This window comes from Lepeophtheirus salmonis, chromosome 5, assembly GCF_016086655.4.
Source record: "Lepeophtheirus salmonis chromosome 5, UVic_Lsal_1.4, whole genome shotgun sequence".
NCBI lineage: Eukaryota > Metazoa > Arthropoda > Copepoda > Siphonostomatoida > Caligidae > Lepeophtheirus > Lepeophtheirus salmonis.
The window spans coordinates 35,241,754-35,263,917 of NC_052135.2; the positions used below are offsets into that span (position 1 = coordinate 35,241,754).

Consider the following 22,164-nt stretch of genomic DNA (forward strand, 5'->3'; position numbering starts at 1 on the left):
TTTCAAATATTATTCTTCCTGAGTTCGAGTAATACCCTAATCCAACACTATAAGAAGAAAAAAATTATAATGTAAAATTCCAAGGAAATATATTTGCAATAATATATGGATATAACATTTCCATACAGATACAATTATAAGATTTATGAAGATTAAAAAAAAATACTAAATAAAAATTTACAAGACCTTTAAGTTTTTGTAAAAGTTTGAAAAAAGTACTATTCAAAAGTGATTCCTGCTTACAAGGTTGTTTTTGATTACCTGACTCAATTTTTGAACACAATGGATTTCACAGCTAAATTAATTAGAAAGTGAAAGAAAATATTTTTAATCAAAGGAAAATAATTAAGTTATGCATTAAAATTGCATTTATACAGGTTAATAATGTAAAGTTATGCATTAAAATTGCATATTAAAGTATAAAGAAGGTATATCATTTGTCCTTAATAATGTTGCCACGATACCAATATATTAGTACCGTTTTCGCTACAAAAATAAGTATTGGCAATTCAATACTTTTTTAACTAAAAAGATAAGACAAAAATTACATTACTAAATACATTTTTTTTGTGAAAAAAGAACAAGTTTTTTTATGGAAGCAATTTAAAAAATAAATTGAAAAACTAATTTTTTTAATACTTAACATTTCTATAGTACGGAAAACTCTTTTTGATAACAGAATTATATGAAAGTAACAAAATTTATATAATAAAGAGGACTATTTGGTTTTAATATAAGCTGGGAACTTTCTATTATTTAGGAATTGACTCACTTAGGTTTTTGTTTTTATGACAATATTTTTATGAATAATGTTAATTAAAGTACTTGTTCTAATACAAATTTAATTCAGTAACTCCTTTAAGTGCGTCAGTATCTCGGTACTATGAACATACCCCATAACAAAACAAAAATAACTAATCTAAACAGCGCAATACATAATAATGAGTTAATATACTAATTACAGTAGTTTTTTGTTGACTTCCTACAAAATATTAATAGACTGATGAGTGAAGCACTTTTTGCAAAAAAAAAAAAAAAATGAAGGTTTGAAAATATGACTATAAATCCCGAAATTTCAACAAACAACATAACGTATTTTTAGATCTATTTTAAATAAAATTAAATATTTGGGTTGGGTATTTTAATTTTCATTATAAATTAATCGGTTAATTACTAAAGAAACTACTCCACAATATTTTATATAAAAATTTAAAAGAAACTACTGTCATAGAGATGGTTAACAATTAAAAGTCAAATATACTAAAGAAATTCAATTTTTCAAATAATTGTAATCCACTAATAATTCTTATGCATATTAAAAAGGTTAAAAGCAGAAAAAAGTACATGTACAATAGTGAACAAGTCAATAATAATTTAAAACAAAATTCAAACAATAAATTAAAATCGAGTGAATAGAGTCCTAAACTTGACAGTGTTAAGAAACTCAGCAAAATAATACAAATTGATGTAGCAGTTCAGAATTATAACAGCAGATAATAATTTTTATTTTTTACACATATTTAAAAGGAAAAATTCAAGGAGGCGTTTTTTTGGTAACACAAAGATAGTTATTCAACTTCCGAACTTCTGTTTACAGAAAAAAGAGTTCATATAGTTAATGGAAGTAGACACTTAACCACAAAGCCCTGATGGAATCCATTAAATAGTTTCGAACTTTGTATATAGATAATCGATTTTATTTTTGAAGTAATCCACTCGATTTTAAAATGTTTTGGAAAAGTTTGAATAAGCCACAAGGACAGATCAAAATATATTTGCATTTTTATTTTCTACCATCTTTATGACTGCTCCAGTTTTTGAGCACTCACCAAATAGATGGAAGGAATTCTCGATATTGATTCTATAAAAAAGAGTATTTTTTTTACTCAGGATTCATATAAGATTTTAAAGAAAAGACGCTTTTAGTAAGTATACAGGATCTGCAGAAAGTTCTGTTAAATGTTTATTTAAGTACAAGTGAAATAACTAATTACATAATTTGAAAATAATTATAGACATAGGTCCACACAAGTTTCAAAAACATGAAACATAACATTCATTCGAAATGGTCACACTAACTTAGACCACAACCCAAGGTCTCTCTGGAAAGAAATTGCATGCTGAACACACCATGTCCACGCGGATGGAGTCCCAAGCAACCAGTAGTTTGGCTTTCAGGTCGTCCAAATTCTTGCTGGGGTTCAAACAGGCTCTACTGTTAAGAATTAATCACATGGAGTATCTATGACGTTTAGGTCGGCGCTGGAGGAGGGGCAGACAGTCTAGTCTTTGAAGGCACTCCAATACCCTCACACCACTGCTGCGTCTCTCTGGATGTGTGGGAGTGGGCACCATCGAGTGACAAAATCTCCAGTGCAGAGCAAGGCTGAGCCAATCAAAACGTCCAAGATCCGAGTGAAAATTTTATCCATCGATCACGTCACTCCATATTTCTAGGGTGACGTTTATCTAAGGGCATGTCAACCCATTACCATGAAAGCTCTTCCTGATACAGGAGCTACTGAGTCTCTTTTTTCTCACAACTAAGTATTTGAGTACAACATCGAAATAAAATCAACTAAAAGATTTTCCATAACAGCAGCGAACAATTTAAGCTTGAGATTCATGGGCCCTGTCTGTCTTCGTATCAAAATTGGAGAAATTTTAGAAACATACATCAGGGCATACGTTACTCCAGATCTGCAAGATGAATTAATTGTTTCATGACATGGTTTACAAAATACTCAGAATTTTACATGAATCTTTTCCTCAACTCACTCAATTATCTTCAAATAAATCTATCATCTATAAGACAGTATAGACGACAGGGTTACCTCGTTCAAAAATATAAAAAGGGAAGTAAAAGTATAATTGGTGAAATTGATTCTGTTTTTCAATCTTTGAAAAACTGAAGGACATGAAGGATCCTTCATTGCGAATAGGCTTAAAGGAAAATCTGGATATTTGCCCGATGTACGTTACCACAGCACGAAACATTCCATTTGCGTTCCGAGATGCATCTGAAAAATAACTCAAATTCATGATTTCATCAGGCGTAACTGACCCAATTTACCAACCTTCCAATTGGATTACTCCTTGTATTGCAATTCCAAAACCAATGAGATCCGTAAGGTTAGTAGTGGATTACACCCGCCTTAACAATTTCGTTAAACTGACTATTAATCCCTTCCCGTCCCCAATATAACTCTCATTTTCAATTACATCAACATCAAAATACTTCGTTGTATTAGATGCCACTAAGGGATATTGGCAGGTTGAACTCGATGAAAAGTCTTGCAGCCAAACCACATTCCTTTAATTCTTTTGACTTTTTTGATATTGTAGAGTTCCAATGGGACTGAACACATTCGGAAATACATTTTTTTGAAAGGCGAAAGAGCATAATAAGGTTTGAAAGGAGTGTAAAAAATCGTCGATGACTTCCTCATATTTGCTTCTAACCCTGAAGAACTTATTAATAGAGTCAAATTAATCCTTGTGGGATGTAAGGGGAATAATATTATAATATTAAAATTAAAAATTCAAATAGGCGAATCCTTGATGTATACTATAAATATTGTTTCATCCAACAGCGTCAGACCCAGAAAATGTTGTAGTCATCGCCAAATTTCGTTCATCATGCAATTTGACTGATCTCAGACACATCCTTGGCATTACTAAACAATGAATTCAATTCCTTCCAGACATAGGACATCTTCGCAGCCTATTTTAAAAAAATATTAATTTTCAGTGGCTACATGAGCATGAAAATGCATTTGAGAAAATAAAACGGATTCTCATCGACCCAAAAGGCTCTGTTCTCGCTCACTTGGATCCAAACCTTCCGATTACACTTTTGAAGGATGATTCATGTCTTCGGGGAATTGGTTTTGCTCTTTTACAAATCCACAGTGATGGCTCCACTAGATTAATTCAGTGTGGCTCACAATTTTAGAACGACGCTGAAACGAGATATGCAGTTTACAAATTAGAAGCATTCGCCATTCAATTAGCTATCCTCAAATGTAGAACTTACTTGCGGGGAAATCAGATAAAAATAATTACAGACCATAAACCTCTTATAGGAATGTTTCGTTGGGCTAATATAGATTTAATAGAAAATTCAAAAATCTAAGGTATTTTGCAGAAACTGACAGGATACTGTTTTACCATTGAATTTGTCTCAGAGAAAGATCACCAACTAGCTGATGCCTTATTACGTTTTCCAATATTTAATCTTAAAAAGGATAAATGCAAAGACATATCTGTTTTCTATATTAAGTGATTTAATATTTGAATATTTAATTGATATCATATCAAGCAGTGAAATCATCTAAAATGAAAAATATGAATCTTAAACAAGTCTCTAATTCCCATCCAGCAAAATTCTTCACCATACAGTGAGATCTTCTTAGTATAGATAAAAGTACTAGCTCATTAGTTGATAACTATAATCGTATTGTGGTTCCCAGATCAAGCCGTAAGGACATCCTCAGATAGCTCCATACATCACACTAAGGTATTCGAAGAACTCGAGAAAGAGATAAAGCTATATATTTTTGACCTGGAATGTCAAATGAAATAAAACAGTTGATATTAAGCTGTAATTCATGTCAAGATCCCCTTCATTAGTTCTAGAATCACTTCAACAATCTTCAGCGTCAAGGCCATTTGAATTCGTGTCTTCTGACCTAATGGAGGGCAACATGAAACCATATCTCGTCATCGTAGACCACTATTCAGAGAGGCCCCTCATAAATCAGTTAGGAAAGACTTCAACTAAAGTCATTTATATCATGTTGGGCTTCCAATACATATTCGACCTGATGGTTCTTTGTGAGTAACGAAATACGCATTGAGCTGGACTGAGTAAGAGAGAGAAGGACCTCTTATCCAAAAAATACTACGAACGTACCTCTACAAATCGAAACTCTTTGATTCCGGGTGATCACATTAGGATCTAAAATACAAAAACAACTATGTGGCACACACGTGGAGTAATTAAAAACGCTCCGGAAGATAAAAGATCCTGTTTTGTTAATGTAGAAGAAAAGAAAAGAAAATTAACGCTTCCTAAAAACGTATCAACCAGAATGTCCTTAATAACGACTTATATTTACTTATACAAAACGTTAAAATTTACTACTAATAAAGTTTTTCTTTATATATTCACATTTGAGATGGTTTTCAAGACAATAAAATTGGGATTAGGATGACCAAATATTTAAGAGTGTAAATCAACAATTTTAGAGAAGTAACCTTTTTATAAGCTATAAGGTAAATATTGCTTACTTTCATAAAAAAGTTTCCTAATCAAAAATGCATTGGACATATTAAATATTCATAGATTATTATTTGCAAATACAAAACTTTATTCGATTGATTTGCATATCCATTTGATGATTAGTTTGTACAGTTTTCCTGTCCATGGTAAATGAAAGATCCCTTAATAGTAAACTGTTTTGTGATTTGCATAATATTTATAATTTCGAAAAGTAGTGAAACAATATATTGAAAAGTACAATTGCTATTATATCATTTTTTACCATAAAATAATGCATTGAATAATATTTTAGTTTGTAAGTAAAAAATTTAATATTCTTTGTTGCTAAAAGTTAAATTATTATGGTTTTACGCTCAGTAGTTAAGAAAAGTATTATTGTTTCTCTTTTCTTTGATAAAAACTTATATTGAGTTATTTTAACACCTAGTGTTTATTTTTTCATAAACATAACTTATATACTATGCTTTTATTGCACTTTTAGTATAATTATGTACAATGACTGTTTCAAAAGTTATTTTCTATAAATAAATTTATACCAAAATTGAGTAGTATTCATGACAAATTATTGCATGACAAAAAATACACAATGAATTGAAATCGATTTTTTCCTATAATATTTGTTTTAAGGCTATCAATGATTCATTACTTGGATCATTGAGAAAAAAATGTTAATTACATTTAGCTGTTTTTTTTTCATCACTCACAAGTGAGTTAGTTTTCGAAATAATTTCTAACGACTTGGTTTTGTCTTCAATGTATTGATCTTGTTTCAAAAACCAAGAATGTGTCAATTGGGATTCAATGGTGGATAAAATTATGTTACTTTTCTGTTATCGATATTTTTTTTTACCATTTCTTAGATATCAAAATATAAAATGGGTAAATAAACCATAAATAAAATAATTTATAAATGTGAGTAGAAATAGCTCAGCATATAGAAGAATAATTAAACCGATTCTACAAATGTGGACTGAGGTAGCTTTTAAATTATTAAATAAGCATTATGTTTTCTTTAATCAAAACCCATATAATAGTATTGCAGAACTAATAAAAAAAATAAACTGTTATTCTACTAATCTATTATAAAAATTTGGTTTCCCATATTATAAAATAGTTTTTTATGGTCTCGACTCCAGAAAAACATTGATTTCTTTTCTTTTTGATTTTTCAATGCATTGATCTTGTTTTGGTCTTAGGAAAGAATATCAAATTACATTTATGATTTGAAATGAAGACCTCAACCCATGAAAACTGAAATATAAAAAAAAATTATGAATTTGAACATTTCCTTCTATTGAAATGATAATTTTTCGATAAAAAATGAATCTGTAAGTCTCCAAATATGTACATATACTCGTATATAAGAATTAAGGATTTACATTAGAAGGATAGTTTGAAAAAAAAATTTACAGAAGGTACTTTTAATTTTTTGCCAGACAGGAAAAATTTAATAGAATCTCCCAAAGTGAGACATAAAAAAACAAGATATACGAGTCTCAAAATTTATACAAAAACCCCTTTATTATTTTATTTAATATATCGTATGACATAGCTACAAATATTTTTATTGAAAGTACCTCATTACTAAAAATTATATAAACAATGTGTTATTTCGATCATTATGTCGCAGGCTCAAAATCTGTTCCTATTAGTAAAAATACAATAGGGAAAGTTTGAGCAAAGTTGAACAATGTTGAAAGGTAGCTCAACAACCTTAAAGTTTTGAAAATTACCAATTTAAAAAAAATAAATTATTTATCAATTATCGTGAAAAAAATACACGATACAGCTTTTTATGTTATATAACTTTTTTAAGACGACTTAATTCAATCTAATAAAAGTAGTGTTTTTCCCAGGGAAAAAAATGTACTATGTGAATTAGAATGCATAATATTTAAAGATAAAAATATATACATATTTCTATATTATATGTATATATAACGTGTTGCGGGCAATGTTTTCATATTTTCCCTTAACTATACCAAAAAAGAAGATTTTTCACGTAATATTTTCTTATTGTTGAGTTGTTAAAGTCTTAGAGCGTCAATGGTATTTTTTTTTAATTAAAATAATTGAGGAATGTTAGAAGTAGCTCAACGAGTTTAAAAATTGATAATTTACCAAAAAAAAAAATATGTATATACTTAACTGTCAACAATATTTTTTTGTTTTGTTTTGTGCGATATTTATTTGATTAAACAATGAGGGATCTGTGAAGCCAATAAAAAATGGAATGAAAAACGTATAAAATAAGGAAGAGAGAACAACTAATCAGGATAATTGAAATTCTTTTGAATGGGCTTGGGAAATACTCAGACAGATCTGGCCTAAGAATTAATAAAGATAAGACTGCTATCCTCCCAATTGGTTTTTAGTCTCCAGATAGATTAACTTAATTTAAGTTAATTTCTAACAACATGTTGTTTTGGGCATTGAATAGCCAACAGACGGTGAAACACAAGCTAACAGAATGTTACTAAATTCTACAATATATAAAAAAGTAAATGAATAGAGAAGTTTCATTTTTCTCCGACAGATTGATTTTTTTCAATATCCACTTTGTTTCCTTGATGTTATACCAAGCTCTTTCGTTATTCTTCTTGGCTAAAAAACAATTAAGGAAGAAAATGTGTGGCTAAACACCCTTTTCCATCATAAATATCTCCCTCATCTCATAATACCAAGGAAATGCATTTGTGCTGGAATAACTTTTGCTGTTCCCTATAATTCCTATAATGCATCGAAAAGTATTCATTGATATAAATAATCAACCGTAAATTGAATGGAGAGTAGTTGTCTCAAATGTAGCTCTCTACACATTTTTTATGATGGGAACTATTTTATCTTATGAAGCTATTCGTAAAATATTCACATTATGGGGCACTTGTCATCGTATCCTTTGTTATGTAAAAAAAAATATTTCTTCCAAAATACAGAGGGACCCCGTTTCTTGGAGGATTTAGCCTTACGCGTTGATATATAAACAACCCTCCTCATTCTTTTATTCTTTTACTTTTCCTCTGAAAAGATTTGAAAAATACCACATTCCTCTGTCTCCCTGGCATAACAAAAGTTAGTAAGTTGTGTTAATAAGCTATGCGACTATTACATGAATATTTTAGAATTAACTAATCCCTGGCACAATAAATTTCAAGGCTCGCTCCTTTACATAATATATCGGGAAATCTTATTTTTGACGATGCTCCATGCAAAAATTACGGCATAATTTTTAATTCTAACATTTATGTCTTTGTTGATTGTCTTAATGGATGGGGTATAAAGGGAAGCATATCATTGAATGTCAACTGGTAAGACAACATCGAATTTAATGTAACAAAAGCGATGATATTGTTTGGTGTATCAAATACTAAGACTTCCTCTGATAATATTCAGGTATTGGATTTTGCTATGTCTAATGCTAAATCACTTATGCAAACAAGTTATGCACCTATCAACCACTGAAAGCTAAAAAATCTTACAACTACAATAAAATGGTACACTGGTTTCAAAATTGTTACCCTTGAATTGAGATGACTTATATTTGCTTTTATTGCAAATTTAATAATCTAAATAACCTACGATTCCTGCCTTTGTGCTCTAGAATGTAAAAAATTGTAATGTTTAATATTAATAACAAAAGATTTGTTAGCAGCATACTAGACCATCACAGCAGAAGTCTCGGATTATAAAAACTTATTCTATGTTTCTTGAGGTGAAGCTGTTAAGGGCACACTATTTCAATTTACAGGATAAATAAAGTTGAAACTTTGATGATTAGTGTTCATATTCATAGTTTTGAACGTATGTATAACAATATATTTGGTAAATTTAAAAGATTGAAATGGTATTAGTTATTATTCATATTATTTATTCCCTTTTAAAAAAATACATATTTTAAAAGTAAAAAATATTGTTGGATACAAAAGGAAAATCCACTAAAAAATTTTTGTGAGTAGGTAGTAAACATGTTAGCAGCTGCTTTAAAAAAAAAATAAAAAAATAATGTCAATAATAGTATAAAAATAAATCATTAACATATTTCATTTGGAATTAATAGGCTTTTTAAAAATAAAGTATCGTTATATAACTATAATATTTAAACTAAAGGTGTGTATAAAAACTGATTACGGTAGATGTTGCTGAATTTTTGGTGGCTTTGGTGTCTTTTATATTATCGAAATTAGTCCATTAGTATTTTATGGGTTGCCACATTTATCATGTGTGTACTGTACACTTAATACTTGTACTTGTATAATTTATAAAAACTTTACACGTTATAATCTCTAATATTCAAATACTCTCCATTTTAAAATTAAGTACTTTTGTGGTATTAAATGTGTTTCGTTTCTAGGAGTGAAAACACAATGATAAATTAAATTTTGGAAACTCAAAAGTTATTATCATGCCATTTTCTCTCGCCACTGCAAGAAATATTCAAAATCATAATTCGTTTTTATTTTGACAGGGAGAGTTATTATGCTTTAAAAATTATGATATGCAAAAATCTTTAAAATAAATTCCTTGTACACACATAATAAATGTAGTAACCAACCTTTTTTTATTAATCAGGCTTTTAAATTTGTATCACGGCATGCTTTTTGAAATAAAATAAAAATTAGAGTGTATTTGCATTAATTTTACTAAGGTTATTCTTGTATGATTTAAAGCAGCTGACTCTACGTATTATGAGTTCAAAAAAGTATTACATAAGATTTTGAATATTATATTTATTTATATCAATTAAGGACCTTTATTTGAAATTTGTGTCATTTCATAATGCTTTTTTATTGGTTTATTTTGATAAAATTATCAATTTCATGTATCTAATAATTAATAAATATTATCTAAATAATAATTTAAAGTTTGCATCCAAAAAAAAAAAAAAATACAGAAGACAAGCTACCACAAGTTTTTTTTCCTATTGACAGTTGAGGTTGAGAGTGAATTAAATAGCTTTTTGTGTATTTTTGTGCACTTAAAACAAGTAAACAAATATATGTAATGTTGTCCCTTAGAGTAGATGCAGTTTCTATTTTTGCATTAAACATATATGCATTTATTATGTCTTAAGATTAAGATTTATAGAATTGAGTAAATATATTATATATTTTTATTGTCAAACTGTGCAACATGAAAAAGGAATACGTTTCAACCATAAATCAATATTTACCAAACAGTTGTGAAATTTTTTTATACTACATTGTATTTTTTAAATGATTTATTCCTGCTATGGTGAAGTACATAAGGAACAATGATTACATTGGTGACATTTCCTCATTCTTAATATGTTATTCATCAACACAAAAACAAGTCAGGATGATTTTTCTCGAAACCAGTCATAATTACATCGGTTTAGTGCTGTTTGGTATACAGGTAATATAGTACTACTAGGGCACTTCCAAATTTAATACAGTACCATATTAAAGAATATTGGAACCTATACTTGCCTTTTCTCATATTTATATAAAAATTGTATTCCTTAAGTTCATGTAATGAAAAGAAAAACTTATTTTATCTTTTTTTTGCATTATAAATTTTTCTGATAATTCAACTGTTTAAAATGTACCTTTCTTAAATTTCTATAATACATATTTTTTTTTAAAAGTTAGAAAGTGTTTTTGGTACAAACATTGAAAAATATGTGGTTAAAAATATTGTGTAAAAATTTACTTGTTCAAAATATTATGAAAAGTATGGTCTGTTATTTAGATATTATATTCTTATTCCTTACTTTAGTGATATATTCTTAGACAATGAATATATCCTCTTGATTTAGTATATTTTAGATACTGATAACATGAATATTTATTTTGTAGTATCGATGTACATATTGTTTATCTCTAGAGAAGTTTTGATCAAAACCATTTCATTTGAATTGTTTTTCCAATATGTAAACAACATGTTTTTTTTTCACTTTACAACAGTTCCAATAGAATAAGATGGGAAGGGACTGGAGCAGATAAAATAAGAGACTGTAATGTATGACACATAAAATTGTATAGCTTAGGTAGTCAACACAATATGATACACAATTAATAACCTGAGAATATCTGAAAAACAAAACACTGAAGTAATGGAATAATTGAAAATGCGGATATTTAGAGTGGGCACTCAAAACTTGCAGTAGCATTTAATTATAATTTTATCCCTGTTATTATTACTTACAAGGTTTCATTACGCAATCAAACGACAGTTGAACCAAAAATAATACCTTTTTTTTTTCTGCCAAGAAGGCTGCAGAGACCGTTGACATCTCTTGCCCCTTCCATACATCCAATAATAACCAAAACTTCACCTTTTGCCTATCCCACCTCTCATCCAAATTTGTATTTGTTTCAAGCCACTCTCTTTAGGTACGCCAATGACAAGACCTTCATTGTCAACAGCTGCGAATCTGTTAACCTCCGTGTCGAGGCTGTTATTGCTTGTGAAGGACAAATTGAATAAAAATATAGCTAAATATAGCATTTCAACAAATTAAAAACTGACTTTGAAGGGTATTTTCTTGATTCCATAAAAATCAGTGTTTTCATAATAAAGGGATGTTATTAAAAGTTTTTGTGTCCTTACTCTGTACATTCGAAATTGGGTTTATTTAATCGAAAAACTTAATCAATTAATCAATGAGATTTAGGGCCTGCATTCATGTGGCTCTATCATCACCAGATCTGAATCCATTGCATTGCTGCGTATAGAGAGTTGTGGAGACGGAAGCCTGTCAGACCTCCCACATGAATGTGGATGATCTGAAGGCTTCCATCATTGCAGCCTGGGACAAAATGGATCAGCCCTACATTAGGGAGACTTGTTTTCTATTTAGGACCTGCATGGTTGCTGTTGTGGCAGCTAATGGGAATCATATATAATAAATTGTAACTTCATCATAAGATAATTTATATAATAAAATTTCAAGTTTCTATTTTTTATTATTCTTGAAGTTCTTGAACAAATATTGTTGCACTAACATTTGTTCAGACTTTGGTCACAGTATACTCTTTCTTACTAATCGATTTTCACGAAAACAAATACAGCAACCTTATTTGTTATGTTGTCATATATGAACATCCATCTATCTTGGATAATCATGATTAATATTTTTATTCTAAGTAATAAAGAAAACATAAACTTTTTTTTTTGAGTATTATGAAAGAACTAAACAGAAATATAGCCTTAGCTCCTATTACTAAATAAAAAAATATATGTTCAATTACACATATTATTTTTTGAGACAACTCAATCATTATTGCGAACACAAAAATATTATTTTATTCAAATTCATGTCCTAGAAATCTTTTATATAAAAACTCAATATACCAATTACATATTTTTTATTCAAGAGAAATTTAATACTTTAAGCTATAGCTATATTAATACGGTTTTGAAATGAAAGAGGAACAATATTAATTGTCCTAAATTCCGTGCATCTCCAAAATTTGAACATCTTTAGTTTTTATACAACATTAAAATCCGAAAGTCAATTAAATATGCTCACAAATTGACTAATAAAGTTGTCCGTCCAAATGCCAACGAAAAAACTAATTTCAAGTTAGCTGATTCTCTGTTTCATTACAAAACTATTGATACCATGGAGATGTACCCTAAAATCCATCCCCATTTTCTTGAAACAATCCCTTTTCTAAAGCTGATTCGTGATTATTGGAATAAATTGAATGTGAGATCCCCCGTCACCTGCAAAATCCCATACAAAGTATGGACGATGAACAGATACATTTTTTGAAATATTTTGAAGATTGGATAAAGAAGTCAGAGTTAAGTAAAAAAACAGGATTTTTAAGGGAAACTTTCATTGATGTGAAATATTCAACTTTAGCTTTAATAGAGATTACTCAGGAACTTCTATAAACCTATGCTTTTCACTTTGTCATTTTAAGTGTAATTCAAAGTGAATTCATTGAAGCAAGATATACCTAGACAGTTGTGAAGTGCAAATTACCTTTTGACTTTGTAGAACTGCTTGGAGAGGGTGAAAAAATATTTGAGTGAAGTCCCTTATCAAATTCTCTAAAATGAAAATAAGTGATATTATGGAAGTTTTGCTGACAGAAGATCCATCTCATAATAGGAAAAATTCAGTAAAGCTTCTGTCAATGTTAAATGTTGAAAGGTTAATGAAATGTGATTGTGATGAACTTGATTCAATTTTTTTTTATATGTGTAGATTTATACCTTGTCTTACTTTTATCTTATTTTACATATGCACTTTGAGTGTGTGAATCTCCACGAGGGTGTTGCCAGTCCTCGTGTCTAAAGTGTCTTTATTTAGAATATATTACCTCTTTTGTTAAATCCCAATCCAGCCTCATTCTTTTTTCCCGACGTTTTCCTGACACATGGGACTGGCGACAAGTTTAGTACAGAACACCACACTCCCGCCCCCCAAATAAAAAGTATATATATCAGGCATTCGATATTAATAAAAGTCTTAATTTAATAATACCATAAGTATCGATCCTGCCTTCTCTTGGGACACATAGAAAAATCTCATCTCTATTTATCTACATATCTGAATTTCTGTCTTATTTCCTACTTACTTTTCACTTAATCTAAGATTGAAACATGGGAAAAAAATAAAAATTTGCAACCTGCCATAAACAGATATTCTAAATTATATAATCAGCTATTTTTAACATTTTATAATTTAATGTAAACAAAGAGTAACATTAGTATAGTATAATTGTATTAAGGATACATTAAATATCAATAAAAACCTTCAAATTTAAAATGATAAAATAACAGTTTAAGTAATAAAAAATAACAATTTAAGTAATAAAAATAACAATTTAAGTAATAAAAAATAAGTAAACTTATAGATATTTAAAAGTCTATAGGTCCCAAAAAGATTATACACTACTCTGTAATTAACATTTAAAATATGACACGTTGCTTTTCCAACATTTCTAACTTATTATCAAGCAACCTTGCCATTTTCTCCATACTCTTACTGGTATTTTACAGGGTTAGAACCGTTCAATTTATCCGTCAATTTTTTGAAAAGTTTCTACTCGTCGTTCATTTTTGAACTGTGGAAATAAAAACATGAAAGAATAAAGTTTTGCAGGAACGATCAAAACTAATGTTCCCACGACATGGCAACAAATCCAGTAAAGTCAGAACTTGTAAATGTAAGTTTATTAGAGGGAGGTTCATAATGAACAAGAATTTATAGTTTAAGCTCATATTATATGTTTTTGGAATGATCTTAATCCCTTGATAATACGGCACTTCTCTATATACTAGTGATTATAATTTACAGAGAAAACTTTGCTGTAACCTCAACTTTTTAACTGATTCGGGCTTCATTGTTTTTTTTATCAGTTTTCATAAGCTATCATTGTGGCCAATCATTATCAATTTATAAAAAGTTAATAAAATTAATTATATAAAGTTATTTTTAATCTCCTTATACTATAAAGAAGATCTTGAATTAAATCAGCCAACCAAGCTATAGAGGTTCTCTAAAGGCTAAGGTTTTTTTTTCTTCAGAAATAAGATTTATATTTATTTTCCTTATTCTCTCAATACTCTCTAGAAACCAGTTAGTACAATTTTTAAACCATTGGTAGATTATTAGCATATTATAGTATACCGGGTGTCCCAAAAATCTTGACCGGTTCCTTCGATGGCTTTTTTCGAGGTTTCAGAGACTTTTTACGTAAATAATGCGTCAATAAAAGTTAAAGACCGTATTCAGATTAACAAGTATTGTTTCAATAACATTTCATAAGTGTTTTTGACATGTAGGCTAAAAGACATGAAGTAGCTGCTCTGCTTCGTGCAGGAATCAGCCACAAGGAGATCTCTGAGGCCACCAGCATGCCCGCCAGCACCATTGGCAGGATTAAGAGGAGGTTGGACAAGGGGAAGGCCTTGAAGACAAGCCTCGAAGTAGGAGACCTTTCTTAAAAGCCACCAAGGCCACTAAGGAGAAGATCAGGGCCCAGATCAAGATAAACCCTCTTCTGAGCATCAGAACAATTACCAAGAAGAACAACATGGGTAAGACTACTGCTGCCAACATTGTCAAGGACATTGGGGGCAAGTCCTTGGTCCGCACCACCCGTCCCATGTTGTCCATGGCCAATATGGAGGCCAGATACATCCGATGCAAGAAGATTTTGAACAACATGAAAAGCAATGCGGACAGAATTCTCATTTTTTCCGATGAGAAAACTTTTACAGTGGATCCAGTCTTCAACCGCAAAAATGATCACTATATTAGCCTTAATGGCTTTGTGGGATCAGAGAAATATGTGTCCATGACCAAACACCCAGCCAACATCATGATGCTTGGAGTTGTTGGCTCAGATGGTAAAGCACTGCCTCCAGTCTTCTTCCGAGAGGGCTACAGGCTCACCTCGGAAAACTACATCAACGTACTTAAGACCAAGGTGGTCCCATGGATCAGGAAGGAGTATCCTGTCCGGAGGGTGTGTTTCCAGCAGGATGGGGCACCTGCACACACAGCCAAGAATACCCAAAAGTGGTTGAAAGAGAATGTAGAATTCTGGCCTAAGGACTTCTGGCCCCCCTCTTCTCCCGACCTGAACCCCTTGGATTTCAGCATCTGGGCGCACATTGAGAGGCTGGCTTGCAAAAAACGCCACAGCAGTACCAAAGCTCTCAAGGCCAGTATCACCAAGGTCTGGGCCAAGATGGACCCCACCTATATCAACAACACCTGATCCTCCTTCCGTCCCTGTGTTGTGGCTGTTATGGAAGCTAAAGGCCAAATTGTTAAAAATATATTATAGATAATAACCAAGCAAAGTTTTTTTATAAAAAACATTTCTCTGTATCTCTACTTTTAGTCCTTGTAGATCTTAATGAAGTTGGAAGTTAGAAATCAGTCAGGACTTTCCGGACACCCGGTAATATGCTATAAGCATATTATTATTTTTTGGGTGTCTTTTTATCCAAGTGGTTGGTTATGTTCAAAGCTGAAGTCACTATAAAAGCGTGTTTGTGACATGGTCTACAGGATACCCAGTATTTTGTATTTATGTAGAAAAAAATTAATTTGAAGAATGCCAAGATTTGTGATAGGCATTTTACATCCAATGATTTTGAGTGGAATCTCTAGGCTAAGTTTCTTTAATTAAAGGCCAGGAAGAAATTAAAAAGTGATGCAGTACCCTCACTCTATACTCCTTTGCTTCTCCCAGTTCAAATGAACCCAAATCCTCCAGAGATATTTATAAGGAGACTTGCGAAAGGAAAGAGCTTATAATACAAATATTGGAAGCAAGTAAGGTCTAGGAAATCAGTAACTCAAAGTGAAGGACTCATGGAAATTAGTTGTGGGATCAATGAGTCCCAACAAGGGCCTAAAGCACTCAGATTCACATTTATTAGTTCGAAAGAGAAGTCTAGCGTGAGGAAGCGAATGGCCCTTTGTTTTGGGAGCGCAAATGCAAAAAAATTGCAAAAAGAACCTTCTTTAACCAAAAGGAAATTTTTGTTGGTACAAAATCAAGGCAAGTTACTAAACTTAAACAGAGTTTAATAAGAACCACTCTAAAAAATAGCTATTCCAAAATTCAAGTAAAATAAATTATACATACCAGAATTTCAATGGAGGATCCTAAAAAGAGGATGTAAACAATACTTTTATCTTAAAAAGCATTAGTTCTGGAGCTTTTGAATATTTACGTTCCAGAAAACTTCTTCCATTAACCAGTCAACAAAATTTTAAGTTTAAATCTGGCGTCCTCGAAGAAAGTATCCAAATTCTCTATGAAAAAATGAGTATTTTAGAAGAATATCAAGAGCGTATGGCCATTGTTTGTTTAAATGAGATGGAAGTTAGTATGACGTTTGAAACTTCCTCTAAACTTAAACAAGTATTTGGACCTTGGAAAAAAATACAGGTTGCAATGTTGAGAAGAAGTAACCAATATATTTGGAATTCGGCTATAAAGTATCAATCAAAGATAAGTTTCATAATAATCGAAATAAGTATTGGAAAGGATTTACCTTTATAGATATTAATATCAATATAAGTTGAATATCTTTGCTTTATATACTTTTTGCCATGGGCGTAAGTTTACGATTGTGTACTATAAACCCAACCTAACCTAGAATACCTATTTTATACACGCCCATTCCATTGTCTAGTAATTTGCAAATGGCTTGTTGTGAGAAATTTCATAGAAAGTAATCTATGCACACAATAATTAATAATTGTTTACAGAAAGTTATATCCCTAATTTTTCGAAATATATTTATTTTATTTTAGATACCCTCAAATACAATAATAACTATACTCATCAGAAACCCATAATCAAGAAAAAAATTGTAGTAGAATCCTTATAAAACAATATATGTATATGTTAACGATTTGAATAACTCCATGCAACAACATTTTGGCCCTAAGGCTAAACTCCACATTTATTATTGATATTTAAGCAGTAGAACACGAATATGACCATTAAAACTTTCAATTTATAAAGTTTTTTCATATAAAGTTTTTTTTTAAATTAATTTTAACATTAGACACAATTCAAGGAGAGGGAACTCCTGGACATGACTCACATACTTGAATCAACGCCGACTGCAGGAATGGAGGCTGTTTTTAGCGTCATTTCCCTTGACCTTAACATACAAGCACATGCAACGGAGTAGATGGAAAATGATGTATTTTCTACAGGACACCTCAGATGGCATTGGTAATCTTCCAAGGTGTTGTGGGCATCATTTCTCCTGTAATGAAATACTTGATCGAGCTAAATTGAATCAACGAATTGATTTCGTCAATGGCAATCTTAACTGGACCAGCTACTGTCAGACTGACACTGTCATATACACAGACGGATCCAAAGATGGACAAGGCAATACAAGTCCGGGATGGTCTATCGCTCGAGGTGTTATGTATATTCACCAATCATTCACCTCGTTGATCAACGAGGGATTGGTCTTCAAAATAGAAGTATTCACCATTACACAATCAGTGGAAGCTTCTCAAGCAAGAGAAAGCATTAAGAAATGTTATAATTCTATCAGATTCTCAATCAGCAATTGCTGCTTTTCTCAATCTCCGTACTACAAGTGATGATGTCAAAAAGTGCAAACAAATATAAAACAGAGGAAAACTATATATCTTGAATTGTGCAAAGGTCATAATGATATGACAGAAATTGAATTTACAGATTACCTAGCAAAAATAACGACTAAGAATCAATATTGAAAGTTGGTTGGAGTGCCTAAAAGTCTCATTAAGTGGGTAATATGTGCTTTGAACAATACAAAGAATATCAAAGTATGAAACATAAACATATCATACTGAAAGTGTTAATCCAAAGAGTGTCAAACTTGGATTTGAGAAGATAAATTTACAGTACAATGTTACACAGGTCGAAGACAATTTCTCACCCGCCCATAAAAACGCAACATACAATGTCTGTATGGGAGAATCACAGAGTGCAGATTATCATTTAAACAGATGTACAGCACTCTCGTATGAGAGATATTAAGTAATGCAAAAAGAAAATGAAGCAGTTCCTGTTGTATAATTTATGAAATATTCAAAATGAAGATAATTGTAGATAACTATTTCTATGCCGAACTAGTAATCTGGATCTCCTGTAGTACCCCAAATACTCCAATTTATGGCCGTGTTCTTTACTTTAGGGTTTTTATTTACATATATTTTTTTCACATTTAAGTCTATGATAAACAGCAATACATTTTATCTAACATACACCTAAATATAATAATATTTAATAGTACTAATGAATATTTAGACGTTATTATGTATTGTCTAAATGCAGTAAAAGTTTAGACTGCATTATTTTAAGAATAAAACATTCATTATTAACTTTTAAAGGAGGCAAATATAAGACTTGATAATTTTAAGGCCTTAATTTTTTGGTTTCATAATAGATATGTTTGTTGAAAATTAGTTTTCTGAAACAATTTTTTTATTTTTCCATGAAATTTAATATTTTGGGGTTAGTGACAAAGTGTCGTAACTGACTAAACCATATTTTCGAATATAAAAAAATTATCTGACTGTATCAACAGTACAAAACATATCATTAAAGATACCATTTTATGACTGACAAGTTTTTATGATGGTTTGATCCGTGCAAAGTGACGTAACTCCCAAAATATAAAAATTCTACAATACAAAATTAACGTAAGTGCAGTTACGTCAACTTTAATCCAGCTACATGGCGCCTATAACAAAATAGAAAAGTTGGTGTACAATCGACGTAACTGTATGTTATGCCTATGGAACAGAATAAAATTTACGACAGGAAAACTCACCAAAAATAATTAGCAGGAACTTTTATAGGCATTATTCAATTATTATCATTGCGTATAATGACGTATAGAAAGAAAACAAATCCTCAAAATCTATTCAGTATACATATAAAAAACTTAAATGGGCAGGTACGTCACTTTTGCACAAATCCCACGATATGATAAAAAGCAACAAAACAAGTACCAGAAACAAAATACAGAGATATAATCTATAAATAAGAATCTTCTTTTGAATCAGTTCATAACTTTCAAAAATATCAGACTATATCGATCAGAAATAACATTCAAAAATAAAATTGTTTTCTTTATTTTTACAAACATTCAAAAATATTTATTTTATTTCAAAATTTATAAATTATTTACTATACTAAAAAGGAAAGAACTTAATTAAAAATTCAAACAAAGTTAAAAGTTATATTGTTGCTTCATATTTCAATGATAGATCCACCATCAACTTACAAAAAGATTAAAAGTAAGTTTGGTTTTGTTTATATTACAAACTTTTATTTATGTATGAAGAGTGAAAAACTTTTTATGACATGAAAATAAGAGTGAATCCTAATAAATGAGTTATTTTCAAATTATTTACCTTAATTTGTTCTTGTTTTGTAATTTTTAATTAGTCATCTTATTTAAGTGTGTCACTGTACTAAGTATCCATATCTAGTTCAGTATTAAGTGTGTTCCTATGTGTTCCTACAATCTTCGTCCAGCCGTTACACACATCATTATTATAAATAGCTACTGCATATGTTCATAGATGAATCTGCTTTAAAGGTCAATTTTTAAACTTACATTAACTGTTGAGAAAAAATCAAAGAAGGTATGACCAGCTTTAGGCCAATACTCGTACAGCTTTTCTTGAAGAGTTAATGAAGAAGATATGTAGGAAAGTACATAATTGAATGTTTTCCCCACATTTCAGATTTATATCCCTCTATCTGAATATAAATGTTATCCTATTGCTGTCCAGTAATAAATTTTATCCTTTATTGTATTTTTATCCACTATTTTCAACTTTTGAATTGTTTTGAAGTGCCAAACCTGTTTAATGGCTCACCTCAATTGAGTAGTAACTTTTTAAGTTTCCTTTACTTGACCGTTTTATACATGTGTTACTGTATATTGTTTTTAATTATTTTTTATACATACAAATATAAATATTAGTGTTGATTTCTGGTCTGGAAGTACAAGACAAGTTAAAGTTTATAGACATTTTTAGCATGAATACATAATGAATTTTATCTCTCTATAAAATTTTATTGAGCCTCATTCGTTATATCTCAGTGTCTTTAATAAAAGAATCATTCATTATATTGATGTAATTTAATATCCAAATCTGTTGCTCTATCATTCATTGGCTCTAATACAGGATAGTAGATCTATACCTTGTATAGAATCAATGTATTGCTATATAAGAACTGAAAATTTTGATAAGAGAATGAATATTCTAATGAAAAAACCAGTAAATAGCAATTCAAACTCTTGTAACAGCCTGTTCCTTACAAAGTCTACTCTATTTTGTCTAATATTCGTAGAATACTCTTTCATTGAGATGTTGTGTCAATCGTGTTTATTTTGGCATATTCAGAAGAAGAAACAGAAAATCAACATGGTAACCCCGAAGAAGAATATGGAGGAAATCAGTTTAGCTGTTATGGTGTTTCAATAGATCAGCTACAATCAACTGTGATCAGGGAGAAGGGGCAGAAAGAGTTTACATTGACATTGGCAAGAATCATCAACTTTACTCAGAGTCCGAAGAGGACTTAAAATTATTACTCTGCAAGCAATCCTCAAATTTACTTTCTATCTTTTTAAGAACACAGGAATGTTCAATTAGGTTTTGAATATAATTGAATGTAGGAAAAAAGGAAGTTCATTATTCAGGAGTAACAACAGTTATGGAAGGAAAAATTTATTCTCCTGATTAACAATTCCAAAAACAGGCGAGTCAAAAAAATTACAACGATTTATATTACTAATCATTGATGTAAATAACAAACTAACAACTCAAATTTATGACACTGAATTATTGCATAGTTATCGACTCTTCAGTCCTTCTTCCGATTTCCTTATTAGTTGTAAGTCTCTTCTGTATTTGAAAAAAAAGATAAAGACGATTCAAGACTATGAAAAATAATTTTGTCTTTTTTTGGTAGATATCTTTATCAGCAAAACTGCATACATTTTCAACTCTTTTACTATATACATAATAAAAAAATCATTGATCATGCCAACTTCAAATTTACTGCAACTACTTATGTGGAACGGTCTTTTAGTATGTCTAAAACTACCCATACAGATCGAATGCAAAAATTAAAAGAAGAAAATCTTTTTTAAATCTTGATTTGGTCATATAATATAGACAAATTTATGATAAATATAGATAAAAATACCAGTTATTTTAAATCATACTTACAAAAAGGTTTATTTTTATAAATAAAAATTGCTCCATTTTGATATTTTGAGTGTTCACTTTTCAAAATTACTCCAAAATCCTAAGTCTATTATAAAATTGATATTAAATTATTTTAAACATACATAACATATAAATAAAAATATTTTTTTGTACTAATTAACTGAATCATTAGATG

General features: G+C 30.1%; 1 long non-coding RNA gene across 2 annotated transcripts; it reads right to left on the reverse strand.

The window, feature by feature from the left end:
• Positions 1 to 1,950: 1,950 nt before the first annotated feature.
• On the reverse strand, positions 1,951 to 5,071 carry LOC121119050 (uncharacterized). Of its 2 annotated transcripts, none has more exons than XR_011780206.1 (7): positions 4,916 to 5,071; positions 4,171 to 4,865; positions 4,037 to 4,100; positions 3,830 to 3,962; positions 3,078 to 3,724; positions 2,779 to 3,020; positions 1,951 to 2,700 (listed from the first exon to the last, which is right to left on the reverse strand). It is a non-coding gene; the product is annotated as an uncharacterized lncRNA (long non-coding RNA). The 2 variants fall into 2 exon arrangements; XR_011780205.1 differs by having other exon boundaries at positions 2,757 to 3,020; positions 4,916 to 5,042.
• Between the last annotated feature and the right edge of the window lie 17,093 nt (positions 5,072 to 22,164).